Source organism: Macrosteles quadrilineatus, unplaced genomic scaffold (assembly GCF_028750875.1).
Source record: "Macrosteles quadrilineatus isolate MER2022 unplaced genomic scaffold, UCM_ALF_1.0 Scaffold_5__1_contigs__length_97177068, whole genome shotgun sequence".
Classification (NCBI taxonomy): Eukaryota; Metazoa; Arthropoda; class Insecta; order Hemiptera; family Cicadellidae; genus Macrosteles; species Macrosteles quadrilineatus.
In genome coordinates, this window is record NW_026542598.1 from 74,625,887 (window position 1) to 74,640,950 (window position 15,064).

The 15,064-nt window shown below is 32.8% G+C and overlaps 1 protein-coding gene across 2 annotated transcripts in view; it reads left to right on the plus strand.

Moving 5' to 3' along the window:
- The first annotated feature begins 2,349 nt into the window (after nucleotides 1-2,349).
- The window catches only part of LOC128994320 (G-protein coupled receptor 52), a 56,125-nt gene continuing 43,410 nt past the window's right edge, over nucleotides 2,350-15,064 (plus strand). The window contains exon 1 of one of the 2 annotated variants that reach the window (XM_054418765.1): nucleotides 2,350-2,440. The gene's annotated coding sequence lies outside the window, so the exon portion shown is untranslated. Of the gene's footprint in view, nucleotides 2,479-15,064 lie in introns of both variants that reach the window. The other variant, XM_054418766.1, reaches the window with a different exon arrangement.

Genomic DNA, 15,064 nt, shown 5'->3' on the forward strand with positions numbered 1-15,064 from the left:
AACTGATAAAAGTGCCTATCAAATTGTTATAACCTTCTAAAAAAGTTAATTGCATAGTTGAATCAAGAGTGTAGTAGATTTTACACAAGTTCTTTGTCCAACAAAGGGCTATTTTTGTGCAGACAAGTTATATTGCAACTTAGAAGGGCAGGACACATGTTAAGCTAAAGCTCTGGCTCCCTTCCAACCCAGTCTGGGGCTCCAATTTCGAAAATTGTGTTGCGAACTTTCTCATCAAACATACATTTATTTTAGCGAATTTCCCTATAGGGAAGTAGCTATTACCGTAGGTCTCATGGTAAGTCTTAGGCCCGGGACCGATTTACTTTTTCATTTTGATGTCCCCAGAGGCCAAAAACACCATTCGTTCAAATTTTTATATATGTATATATATATATATATATATATAGGTATATATATAGATTTATATATATATGTGTCCGTGAACACGATAACTTGAGTAATTTTTATCCGATTTTGATGAAATTTGGTTTGAAGGTGTAAGGCGGGATAAACTTGAATGAGTTCGCGATCCAGCATGATCGGACCATGGGAACAGGGTTTTATGGGGGGTTTTATGGGGTAAAAATTAGGTTTTCTCACTTTTGACCCTCAAAACACAAAATTTCCCAATTTTTCTCTAAACCTTCTTAAAGAGCTTAAAAAAACAAACAATTCAGTATATCAAAGTGTTTTTGTACGGTTATTGGTTACGGAGAAAACTAAAAAAATGGTAAATTTAAAATTTCCATGTTATTCTTATGGAGAATATTGTAAAATGTTGTAGTTTGCTTGTTTATGGATATATTTTGATCAAACTTGGCAAATTTTTTTATTTTATAGTAAGCTATCAATATTTTACTAAAAACACACTTAATTAGTTTCCTTGTAGCAGCAAACCTAGGTACTCGTTAAACCTAATGTTATTTAAATAGATCAATTGAAAATCAATTCAGCCAAATGGAAATTCGCTTAGACGGCAGGTTTGCTGCGGCGGGGGTATTTCTTTGTTTCATAAACTCTATATTGGAAGTTGGATTAATTTGTTATAGAGTTATGATGGGATTGGCTTGAGGTATTGTATAAAACAGTTTATGGTCATTTTTAGTTTTTATAAACTAAGATTTTTAACTAAAATGTTCACTGCGAGCTTGTGGTTTAGTTTTAACAAACTGTAAATTATAGAAACACGTTTTACAAGATGGATAAATTAGAGATTTAGAAGACAGAATTTCTGGATTCTAAATATTTACACTATTTACAATACTTTAGGCAAGATGGCAATAAAAAAGAAGGGTAAATAAAAATTAAAATAGGCTAAAATAAGCACAACATGAATTTAAAAAAAAATAATAATAATAACATTGGCCTTATGGGTTTGCCATGCTGGTGACGAAATAACAGCAAAATATAAACAGAAAATCAAAACAAGTGGAAGAAACCCCATGTTTTATTTACAGCGTGGGGTGAAAATAGAGAAGTTTGCATAATACAGTGGGCGAGCTCATTATAAATCTAAAATTGTAATTCATTAATAAAACATATTTAGAGATGATAGCGAATATCATGTGGAGTATAAATAACTCTATAAACGGACAGTATTTTTTGAAAATATACTAAAAAATATAAACTAGTAAAGTTAACTTAAACCTGCCTAAAGATACCCTTGCACTTTCCTAGCACAGGAGAATAGGTGTGCAATTGAGAAGCAGATTTTAATTTAAATACATATTTCTTAAATTGAAATTACAGTTGGCCTAATATAATTTACTTATTACTTCACAATACTCCAAAGCTGCTTGAGATATTATTCAACACTGTGATTTCGTAACTGGACGTAACTTGGGAAATTATACAGGGTTGGGCAAAAGCCTGGACTCCCCATATTAACTTTTTAATTGGGGCAGGACAGCCAAACTCACCACACCTTTTTGTTGATGGCTTGTCACTTGATGGGGCTTTACATTTAAAACTTTTGATCTGCCCCCAAAAACCCCTATTTTGGGGTTTCAGACAAAATTGGGATCCCAACAAAAAGTGTACTAATTTAGAGGTGTACTGAGTTTGGTTTTCTTAGTGAAACCTAAAAAGTTAATAGGTGTCCATACTTTTGCCCAATATTGGACGACCAACCCAATCTAAATTTAGTAAATTACAGTTATACAAATAGGAATCGCCCGAGATATCCAAAGGAAATCACAGGTGATCGATCAATGACGTTTAGAATACAAAACAGGCAGTACCTGTTGACGAGCGCGGCGGTGGTGCCCGGGCGATGACGTAGCAGGCGTGCGCGCGCATCATCGACCTATCTGGAGCCTCAGCAGGCAGAGTGGTGCTGATCGCGGATGTGGCCACGAGCTGCTGAGGTCGCTCACGGTGCTGACTCACGATGCGTGCCTCACGCTGAGCACGAACCCCGCACCTCTCTACTGGACAGGTATGAAGATGTAGGATACCTTAGGAGTCCTAGTGCAGGTATGGTGAAGTGTGAGTGTTATGAGGGGCAATGGTTCGATAGTGCGTGGGGTGGGTGTGTGGTGCGGATACCTGGTATCAGTGCAATTTTCAAGCTCTTTGAATAATGTATTGCGAAATATAGGTCTCAATACGATACTGGGACTGTTTCAGTATGATTCCAATGTATAATTCACGTGCCCTGATCAAATCACGTATACAGTTTATAGGTGTCGATATCTGGTACCAGTTTTTAATTTGTATTCTTGCAACTATTTACATGAGCTCTGATCAAATATTCTAATTCACTGGTGTTGCAACAAATTATAGGTCTCAGGTACCTGGTACCAGTTTATTTACAGTGCGTTCTTGCACTTTGCATGAGCTCTGATGAATTCTTTAATTTAATTTACTGGTATTGCAACACATTATAGGTCGCAGATACCTGGTACCAGTTTATTTACAATGTATTCTTGCACTTTACATGAGCTGTAATCAAATCTTTTATTTAACTTAATGGCATTGCAACACATAATAGGTCACAGATACCTGGTACCAGTTTATCTACAATGTATTCTTGCACTTTACAAGAGCTCTGATAAAATCTTTAATTTAATTTACTGGTATTGCAACAGATTATAGGTCGCAGATACCTGGTACCAGTTTATTTACAATGTTATCTTGCAATTTACATGAGCTCTGATCATATTTTTAATTGGATTTACTGGTATTTCAACAGATTATTGGTCACAGACACCTAGTACCAGTTTATGTACAATGTTTTCTTGCAATTTACATGAGCTCTGATCAAATCTTTTATTTAATTTACTGGCATTGCAACACATTATAGGTCTCAGACAATAGATATTATCAGTTTCTCATTCAACGATGTATTATTTCCCCCTTTACGTAACTAAAAAACATCATTGACATATTTTACTGATACTGCGAAACATTACAGGTCTTAATGAAATATGACCCCAATGTACGTAGCTTCAGCAGATACTGGTTGGTTAAGCCCCTGTTAACACTTAATATGCACGGACAGTAAACGTTAATGGATTAGAATGAATTCCATAAAAAAAACATCCCCTCTCAATTTTAAAACGTATTAGTTATGTAGATTACTTAAATGTAGTCTTCATTAAATTTCTTTTAGGCCTACTAATGTTTTTGCAGGAGATATACCCATAGCAATTAACCTTACTGGATTATTTATTCAAATCCAATTATTAAACAGAATAATAAAAAAATAAACTAAACCAGATTATAATAGGAATCTATGTCCAAAATATTATTCTTTGATCTTGATAGATTTATTATGTAATTGGAACTGGCAAACATTTTGTACACTGTGATTTATTTAGACAATTTGATTACTCTTGTTACTGTTGTTTTTGTTAAAATCAGTTGTAAACAGCCACCAATCAATGGTTGTAAACAATCGTATCATTCTGAGAAAGATTATAGCTGTTTATATAAACAAATCCAACCGAACATCCCATAATGGTTAATCTACATGACTTTACCTTACAGCCTACAATATTTTAGCTCGGGTTATGAATTTATGAATTTCTTCAGTGTTAACAGATCAATATTTTATACTCCAAAGATAACTTTTCTCAGCATTTTGAATTTAAGTATATGTATATTTAGTTGCTCAAATTTGAACATTAACATTATGTTTTTGTAATGCTCGCATATACTTTCTCATAAGCCTAGTCCATACATTATGCATTCATTCCCCTTTTCACGATCCTAATTTACAGAGTGTTTCCCATCTCTATCTCATAACCTTCAAAAATAATTTGGTATGGATGAAATTCATAAAAAATAACCACTTTTCTAAAGTAAACAAATATTATTCCCTATCCTCACATTCTCCGTTCATTGTAATCAGTCATCGAATATACCATACACCATAATCTTATGGCAATGTGTTTATCTTCAGATCCATGTCAACTTCTTAGGACTGACTTTATAATTTTGACCTAAACTAATAAAACTTTTTATCAAACACCATAAATACCATCAGATTTAGTCGGAAACCTTGGGAAATGTGGTAACCCCAGCCTCCAGTTATTCAGATTTTGATGATTAAATAAAAAAAATCATTTTTTCTTGCGGATGTTTTTTATGTGTTTGTAAATGGTGTACGATAACATTGAAAATGTCTAACTACCATATTTTGTTCAACACCCAGTTACATTTCAGCCTTTTCTCTAACCATAAAATCGTAATTACATCGAATTATGTATAAACTTCATCAACTCGATGTTGAGAATTAAATATAGACCGTCAGCTGTGCTGCGATTACCATGGGTTCTGACGCACACCGCTGGGAGCGCCTTGTAGTTACGGCTTTAGCACCACGTTAATACACGGCGCTCCCAGCGGTGTGCGCCATTACCTATGGTAACCATGGTAACCGCAGCACGGCTGACAGTCTATATTTAATTATTTTTGTCTATGGTAAAGGCAAGTAATGTACTATTGTAGTATCAATTAGGCCGCTATACAACTTTCTGATGACCTCCGGCTTGTTTAGGGTACTTCAAGTTTTAAAGTACTTTTTAATGATCTCCACATATCACGAAGTACGAGTGAGTACTTAGGGGGAGAGGGGGGATACAGGCAGGCTTTCAACAGAGCTTTCATCCTCTCGAAATCCACTTCCTATTCAAATTGTCATTCTATCCTTATCAAAACGGACACATTGTGAGAGTGTAAAATATATAGACTAAACCTGGTGCATAATTCCAGGATCTGATCCATGGGGTGTCTGTCTAAATTTACTACGGTACTGATTTTCAGAAACATTTTTATTAAGGACTAGAGCTCGCCCCGTGGTTGAAAACTCGACCAAAAGTGTGTCTTGTGCTAACTTCTCTATTTACACCCCACGCTGTAAACAAAACATGTGTGTTTTGATTTTCTGTTTAAATTTTGTTTTTATTTCGTCACCAACATGGCAACCCATAAGGCCCATGAAACATTTTTTTAAATTTTAAATTTACTTTTTGTGCTTATTTTTGAGTCTATTTTAATTCATAAAGGGATTTTGTATTGATATATATGTCGTAAGCTTAAGAATTTGGCCCTATCTTTTGTAAAATAATATACAGGGTGTCCCGGAACTCTCTACCAATATTTTAGGGCATTGCTCCTGGGTAAGAAACATACCTAAATATCATATTTAAATTATCCGGAAGTCCTTAGTTACTCACACAGCCGCCATTTTGTTTCTTTCAGTTATTAATTTTTTTCTAAAGAATGGTTAAACATACGAAATGAAAACTTTGCACAAACATTTATGACAACTAGACAAAGCTACCAAAACATAATTACGATTTTTAAAATTCATAAAACAAAATGGTGACCATTTAATTTTTTTGTAAAATTAACGGTTTTTGAGTTATTTAAGAAACAAAATTTTAAATGGCCGCCATTTTGTTTTATGAATTTGAAAAATCGTCGTAATTTTCTTGTAGCTTTGTCTAGTTGTCATAAATGTTTGTGCAAAGTTTCCATTTCGTATGTTTAACCATTCTTTAGAAAAAAATTAATAACTGAAAAAAACAAAATGGCGGCTGTGTGAGTAACTAAGGACTTCCGGACAGTTTAAATATGATATTTAGGTATGTTTCTTACCCAGGAGCAATGCCCTAAAATATTGGTAGAGAGTTCCGGGACACCCTGTATATAAGGCCCCAATCATCTCTATAAGAGAAGTTGAAATTTCATTTTTGACCCAATTAACATAAATATTCTCAAAATGCAAATAAAACCTGCACATATAGGACCGAAAATCGTTCTTTTGGTACAACCCGCGTGTAAATCTGTCCAGTAGTATGGTCAGGGTGGCTGTCGTCAGCTTAACAATTTGGCCCCATGTTAAATCTCTATAAGAAATGTCTAATTTAAATTTTTGACCCAACATAAATATAAAAAAAAAATACAAATAACACCTGCACATATAGGACTGATAACCTTTATTTTAGAAAACCCGCGAGTAATTCGGTCCAGTAATATGGTCAGGCTAGCTGTCATAAGTTTTGCAAACGTTTTTTTAATATATAAGATTACTATAGACCAACTCCCATTTTGATATGAACCTAGTAACCTAGTGCTCCCATGGATTTCTAGATGGGACTTTTGCAACTAATATTGATTTGTTTACATAACAGAAAACAACTCACAATTATTGATACATTGTATGGGTTTTAGCGAATTTTCCCATATATGGGAATAACCTATAGATAGGGAATAAGCTATTACCGTAGTACTCATGGTAAGACGTGGACCCGGGACCGATTTCGTTTTGAGGTCACTAGAGGCCAAAAACAATTATTAAATTTAATACTTTTATGTTACAATGACACAATAACTGTGTTATTGTACTGTGTGATGTTTTGAACTAAATCAACAACTGACCCTGCTAGTTGGTTTAAATGTATTTCTAATTTCGTACCTAAAGTCAATTGTACCAAATTTTATTTTAGTTTCCGCGAAACTCCAAGACCTCCGCAATCAGGTCGGAGGTAGGCATGCGATTGCACGATGAAGGTATCGAGCTGGCGGTGCCTGCCACAGAAGCATCTACGTCATCGAACCAACAGCCTTTGTAACTCACAATACTTTGTATCAACCATAATAGTCTACTTGTACTTCAAAATTATATAGCTTTGATATACAATTCCACCGGTTGGGTCGATTGCATTGTCGTAGCAAATAGTCGCCATCGATCTTAGCGATTGTTAAGATTTATGTAATCGGTTGGATTTAATTCTAGGCTATAACACACATATTGGTTTTCAACTATAAGGTTAGGTTGGGATAGGTTACCGTGGGTATTAGAACAGAAAACGGTATGGATCATAAATATAAACAAATGACGTTGCTAGTACTTAACATTTCTGAAATGCAATTGTTGAAATGTTAATGGTATTAGTAAAGGATTCGGGCCAGCAATGTCATTTGTTTATGTTTATGATCCATACCGCTTCAGTTTGCATAATTTAGATTTTTATTGGAGTTCCGACATATAGGGCGAATGGTAAATCCAACAGTGACGCCATGCCTTTGGGTACTTCAGTTTCTTAATTGGTATTGGTTAATGGTTACTCTAAATATTGATTGAAAATATCGATTCGAATAGTAAACATACATTCGATTTTTTAACTATCAGCAAGTTAGGTTAGGGCACAACAGTTTCATTTCATAATTGATATGGAAATATCGAGTATTTGCATCTGCCATCTATCACTGTTGGATCAGCCAATCAAATGACTCCATTCGCCCTATATGCCGGAACTCCAATTGAAATCAAAATTATGCCTTCTGTTCGAGTATTTTTCTTCATCAGTATTAGATTAGGGAGTTGACGTCCTTTTCTTATGTTTATGTTCCATATAGTTTTCTGTTCAAATATCCGTGGTTAGCAATTCAAATCTTTGAGGCATGACGCATGGTTTGGTATGTATTGCTGGTTATGAATGAAGGTTGCTTGGAGAATAGAGTAAGATGATCTGTGTAGCTTTTCTCTAAAAACCCCCATGAAATTGTTTTCGGATTTCACAACAGAAAGAGAAGTTAACCATCTATTTAAAGTCAATGTTAGGACTACCTAACTTATTTACAAGTAAAAATTTTTTTACATGCTTTCTAAAGCTCTAGAACCTAAACGTTATGTATGTAGGCAAATCGTGTACAGTATGTGAATTGCTAGATACAACCACCCATTTTTTTTTTTTAATCTTTCTACCTCAGCTACCATTTTATTAAGTAGGCTATTGTTTTATTAATACTTACCTTGAGATACCAAACTAAACATCCCATCATATGGACAAAAGTCAGCCAATTCTTGATAGACAAGAACGTGGTTGAAAGGATATCTCATAGGGAGGGAAGCCTTATGCTCTATTTCTCCTCAGGTTTTTGTTACTGTATAATATTTTACTAGGAGCATAATATGTTTTAAAATAAATTAATCTACAGTTTTACTCGGGTTTAAAGATATCTAATTTTAAAGAAAATCTGCAATTCACGTCGAAGCGCTCTGTTGTAATATTCAGTAAAGTACATTAATTTTTGTTCAAAACCTTGCAACAACATCAACATCAGAGTGGAGTGTCTAGTTCCATAAATAGAGGAAGATACTACAAGACCAAAATTTAAGTTAATGCCTTACAAAAACAAAGAAAAAACTGTAAAAAGTGACAATGGAGTATGAAACACTAAAACTTCTTTAAGCAATTTCTTTACGTGCTGTCATAGGTTAAAGAAGAAGACACATAGATTAAACTAGTGGACATAGTACTGTAGAGTATGAAGAACATTCTGGGTCACGCTGTTCCGTATGTGCAGGGTGTTTCGGAGTTATTACAACTTGTATCACGTACGACGGTATGGCGCCAAAGTTCTTATACTATAAAGTGTAAAAACCCCTTAGCGAATCTTTTAAATTACTTTGTGTCTACTCCTTTAATCTATGTTGCTGTTTAGGAACTCAATATTAAGTACTGAGGTTTATATCTGGTCAATAATGCATTGGGCTCATTGTGATTTTCCACCACCTCATTTACCATTGCATCCCATACAGTACTAGGTTTATATTACAATTATCATCTAGTCTGTCATGTTTTACACAAATGCGCAGAACGTGTGAGGCGAACAGCTGCTTAGTGAAGCCCCTGAGCCCGTGTTATATCCCCGATGTGTGGCTTCTTCCTTATACCGTAACGTGATACTCTTCCACCGACCTCAGCTGAACATAATATACCGGTCTTATTTGTGAGATTTGATAATACTTATAAGCTACTAGCTGTTGTATCCGTGCTTTGCAACGGGAAGAGGACACAAAATAGAAACATTTTAATCTTTACATCTGTCGCTATAATAGTTACACATCCCCCAACGCTTTTAGAAACAAAATTCAACTTTTATGGCCAGCTAATAGAAATGTTTAAGTTATTACTTCAATCTGGTAAGCAGTGGATACCACCATTTCATCTCCCTTAGTAACATATATTTTTTATTTATTATTGACATTTTAAATTTCAATTTTGAAGTTACTACTAATTATTAAATTTATATGAACATTTTTTTAAATGTCACTCTTCTTTACCCTATATTAAATCACAAATCCTTCCATCTTCAGTTTCTTCACTCACAATAAATCATTAGCACAAACTAAGTCAGCTGTTATAAACTTTAGAAATATTGCTATGCCTTTTCAATACAGTCTTTTAAATATTAAAGAAACTATATCTATAGGCACTATAAAAAATGTTAAACAAATAATTTAGCATTAAAGACAGCAGACAAAACTAATATGATTATCAAAGCATCAATGCCTAAACAATTTAACAGCAAATACAGTGTATATGTTTCATTGCATCTCTGATTCTACTCTACAAAAATATCAACAAACAACTTAATATACAAACCAGTTCTTTTATGTAATCAGTTCCATCGTCCATTGGCTTTACATTTTCACACTTACCATAAAGTAAACATAGTAACAGATATTTCATTGATTTTAGCAACAAAAGAACACTTTGTACTGCTTAGTTTTATGATATTTTCCTTGGTTTAATTTAATCAGTGGTGTGGCAAAACACAAATAATAAATGTATCAAATAAAGTAAATGTGAACTGAAAGCTATGTTAAGATAAAATAAGAGTGTTTTGTATTAACATTTGATAATTAATAATTATAGTTACATACAACAGATTTAAAAAAAAATCAACACAGTACAATTTAGTTATTGACGATATTCTTTAGTTTAATTTATGCATAGGTTTAGCAAAACACAATAACTTAATTTACCTAAATATACATATAAAAAACAATGGGATGTGCAAGTTATGTTAAGTTAATCTAACACATGTTAAGGAGTTGGAGTTAGAATTTATTTAAAGTAGCCTCCAAATTCATATAAAATATCTATACATTGTAATTTTCATACTGTTTCCATCAAATCACATTAATAACATTATTTTCATAACTTAGACGCTTAAAAAAAATCCAAAGCAGAGCCGGAGTTGATACAGCAACGGTTATAGAATCTTTTTTTCATATAATCATTGACATAGTTTTAGAATAAATAATCCATGATAAAAGGTAAGATTAAAATAAACCTACCTCATAGTTATGGAAAATATTATATTTAATTTCTTTGTATCAGCTGTCTGAAATTGTGAAATATGCAGTTTAGCAGTTCTTCTTGTTTACATTTAAATGACAAAGCAAATGTAAACAAACATTGTTAAGTGTTCTCATCTGCAGCCATGGAGACTAATCAATATTTACTTTTAAAATCTTCACCTCACAACCTTTAAAGCCAAAGGGGCAAAGCCTACGGTCAGTATCGAAATGTGAATAGTCCTATAATGGCCCTCGGTATGGTAACTATATTTTTGTAAAATTTTAGTCCAGTTTGTACAGTAGCTTTTGCACCTATTAGTAATACACATACAGACAGACACCATTAGATTTTTATATAATAGTATAGATGACCAAAACTTTTATTTGGATTTTTGTGTGTGTAAAAACTCACACGAGCTCGCTTAATAGTCAGATTTCAGATTACAACTGAGAAATGTTTTCAAATTTATCCAGCAGTAGTTATATAAAAAGGTTCTGGCTAAAGCGATCAGCTGGTATTTGGCAATCAGCTGATAGTAATCTGTAACAATTATGACAACTTAACGCCTTGAAATGCCACTGAGCTAGATGTACAACTGGAGGTAACACTGAATGAAATAATTGAGAGAATGTTGTAGTTTGCTTGCTTATGGATATATTTTGATCAAACTTGATCAAATTTATTTATTTGATACCAAACTATTAATATATAAAAAAATATTAGCCTCCTTGTAGCAGCAAACCTAGGCACTAGTTGAAACAAGTTTTATTTAAATGGATTTAATTGAAAATCAATTAAGGCAAATGGAAATTCGCTTTGCTGCAGGTTCGCTGCGGTGATATCTATACTATTATATAAACATCTAATGGTGTCTGTCTGTATGTGTATTACTAATAGGTGCAAAAACTACTGAACCAACTAGGCTTAAATTTTACAAAAATATAGTTACCATACCAAGGACCATTATAGGACTATTCACACTTCGATACTGACCGTGGGCTTTGCCCCTTTGGCTTTAAAAGTTCTGAGGTGAGGATTTTAAAAGTAAATATTGATTGGTCTCCATGGCTGCAATGAGAATACTCACAATGTTTACATTTGCTTTGACATTTCAATGTAAACAAGTAGAATTGCCAAATTGCATATTTTACATTTTAATACAACTGATCCAATGAAATTTGATATAATATTTCATACAATTATGTGGTTGGTTTATTTAATATAAAAATTAATCAAAGACCATTTATTCAAAAACTATGTCAATGATTATAGAAATAAGCATTGCTGCATCAACTCAGGCTCTACTTTAGATTTTTAAGGTGTCTTAATTTTTATGAAAATAATGTTATTGATATATTTTCATGGAAACAATAAGAAAATTACAATGTATAGATGTTTTATATGAATTTGTAATCTAGGCCTACTTTAAATAAATTCGAACTGCTTAACATGTGTTAGGTTAACTTAACATAACTTTCACATCACATTGTTTTTTTTATATGTATATTTAGGTAAATTTAGTTATTGTGTTTTGCTAAACCTATGCTTAAATTAAACTAAAGAATATCATCAATAATTAAATTGTCCTATCGTTGATTTAAATACTCTTATTTTATCTTAACATAGCTTTCAGTTCCAATTACTTTATTTGATAAATTTATTATTTGTGTTTTGTCACATCACTGATTAAATTAAACCAAGGAAAATATAAAACTAAGCAGTACACTGTGTTATTTTGTTTCTAAAATCAATGAAATATCTGTTACTATGTTTACTTAATGGTAAGTGTGAAAATGTAAAGGCAATAGACGATGGAACTGATTAAAAGAACTGGTATGATATTAAGTTGTTTGTTGATATTTTTGTAGATTAGAATCAGAGATGCAATGAATCATATACTGTATTTGCTACTAATTTTTTTTGTCGTTGGTCCTTGATGCTTTGATAATCATATTAGTTTTGTCTGCTGTCGTTAATGCTAAATTATTTGTTTAACATTTTTTATAGTACAGATATAGTATCTTTAATATTATAAAAGACTATTGATAAGGCACAACAATATTTCTAAAGATTATAACAGCTGACTTAGTTTTGCTAACGATTTATTGTGAGTGAAGAAACTGAATATGAAAGGATTTGTGATTTAATATGCAGAAGAGTGAAATTAAAAAAAATTTTCATTTAAATTTAAAAATTAGTATTTTTGCAACTTCAAAATTGAAATTTAAAATGTCAAAAATAAAGAAAAAAGATATGTAACTTAGCGAGATGAAGGTAAATCATGTATGTGAAAGTTTTATTTGAAGATTTGGTCAGTTTTTCTCATATCAGCCTACACAAGATTTAAAATTAATCAAACCCAAAATGGTGGTATCCACTACTTACCAGATTTTAAAGTCATAACTTAAAAGCCATGTTGGATTTCTTCCCCATAAGAACAATGTTAAACATTACATCATTTGTGGACACGTAACGGCGTTATTTGTTAAGATATAGCTTTGAAATTTATAATTTGTATTTTTAACATAATAGACTCGTGACTGAGGTTTTTGAATTTCGAAAATCCATTTTCATTTCCTTTCAATAATTAGCTTAATTTTAAGCTAATTAATAATCAATTATTCATTATAAAAATTAAAAATTGTGAAATAAAAAACGTCAATCTCTAGAGGACCGCAATTCCTTAAATTTAACTCCTTATCCATAATTATATGACAATTTGCTGATGAGATATTTGGACCCAAAGTTAACATTGTTCTTATGGGGAAGAAATCCAACATGGCTTCCACTACGGAAGACTCTTAAACGTTTCTATTAAGGCCATAAAAGTTGAATTTTGTTTCTAAAAGCGTTGGTGGATGTGTAACTATATTATATGCAACAGATGTAAAGATAAAAATGTTTCTATTTTGTGTCCTCCCCGTTGCAAAGCACGGGTACAACAGCTAGTATTCTCATAAAATGATGGTTGTACTGATTTTATTATATTTTTTCGAATCTGCATCCTAAGCAACATAGAAAACGACAACCCATTTGCTTAGATCCCATAAATAAAAATGTTCTCAAAATCACTACCCCCATAAACTTTAACCCCATAAAATGGTACTTCCACCCCCACAATCACTAGGGACTCTTCAGATTTCAAAACCTAATTACTACGTTTCCTGCAAGTTTCATGAACGGACCAATTTTTATGTTTTCTATTAAGTCTTTTAGTAAAATTTTACCTGTACTACCAGTACATGTAGAAATTTTAGTTATTATGTAATTATTTATGTAGTTATTGAACTTGAGTTTGAATAACTGAATAAGGATTGGGATTATAATAAAGCCTGAGCTAATGAGCTAATTGATTATCTAGTTGGTACCAACGTAACAAAATTTTACAGCTTATCGGTTTTCTAGCAGAGTTCCCGAACCAGTGCTACCTCCAGTAGTGTGTCTAGTTCAGTGTGAAACACAGACCCAAGTCGTCGTATGAATACAATCTAATCGAAACTCTTAGAAAAAATTGCATATCCAGATAAACTCGATCTGTTATCGTTATTCGTCCTACCTAAAATTGCAAAGGCTCTTTCAAAACATTCAATTGAACATTTTACAACATAAGATGACATTTTTAACTGATGATTACAACCGAGTGGTATCAATGGTATGATATGGTTTGACGTTTAGATTACATCACAACTACCTCCCCTACCCCCCACCCCCCCCGTTTTGGATATAACGGTGTGAGAAAAGCGATTCTCTTCAAAATGAGTTATCAATCATTTTCAAGCCTGTCTTTGTATTGTCAAAAGTCACAATGGTTTTTTATGATAGAATTCCATTGTTGCAGAACAGTTTTAATGTTCGGAACTCAAAATGTTTCATCGGACGTCGTTTTTGAAACCACCTCGAACATTATTTTAATAATGATTTCATAACTACATTTATAATTTTTAGTAATAAAATAAAATCAGCAGCTGGCATCATGATTTGAAACTTAATGAAATGGAGAAGCTCTTGATAAGCTTATCAAATACGTGTACATTACTGGACCATCTTTGTGCTTAATTTTTGCTCTATCGGTTTAGTATTTTAGTCGTGGCAGCTGCACAGACAGACACCACCTCAATTTCATAATAGTATAGATAGGATAAAAAAAGACGAACTGATGATATCAAGTTACTCCACCCCTTTTAAAACTAGATTTCTCAATTCCGCACCATACGAATCGACATTGATTAATCGATGAATCAAATAAAAAAATTGTACGCAATGTATTCAGACTAGGAATAATGCTAGGTGCTAATCAAAAGATCACCGGTTCTGCCATAAAAAGTCAGTAGCTTTTTAAACGCGGAAACTAGGCCCTGCTCTCTTGGATCATCAGGCGTTCAATAAATGATCCCGGGTACAACAACAGCTGGTATTAATAGTCAAAGATTCTACACTCAACCCGCATCAATATTCAG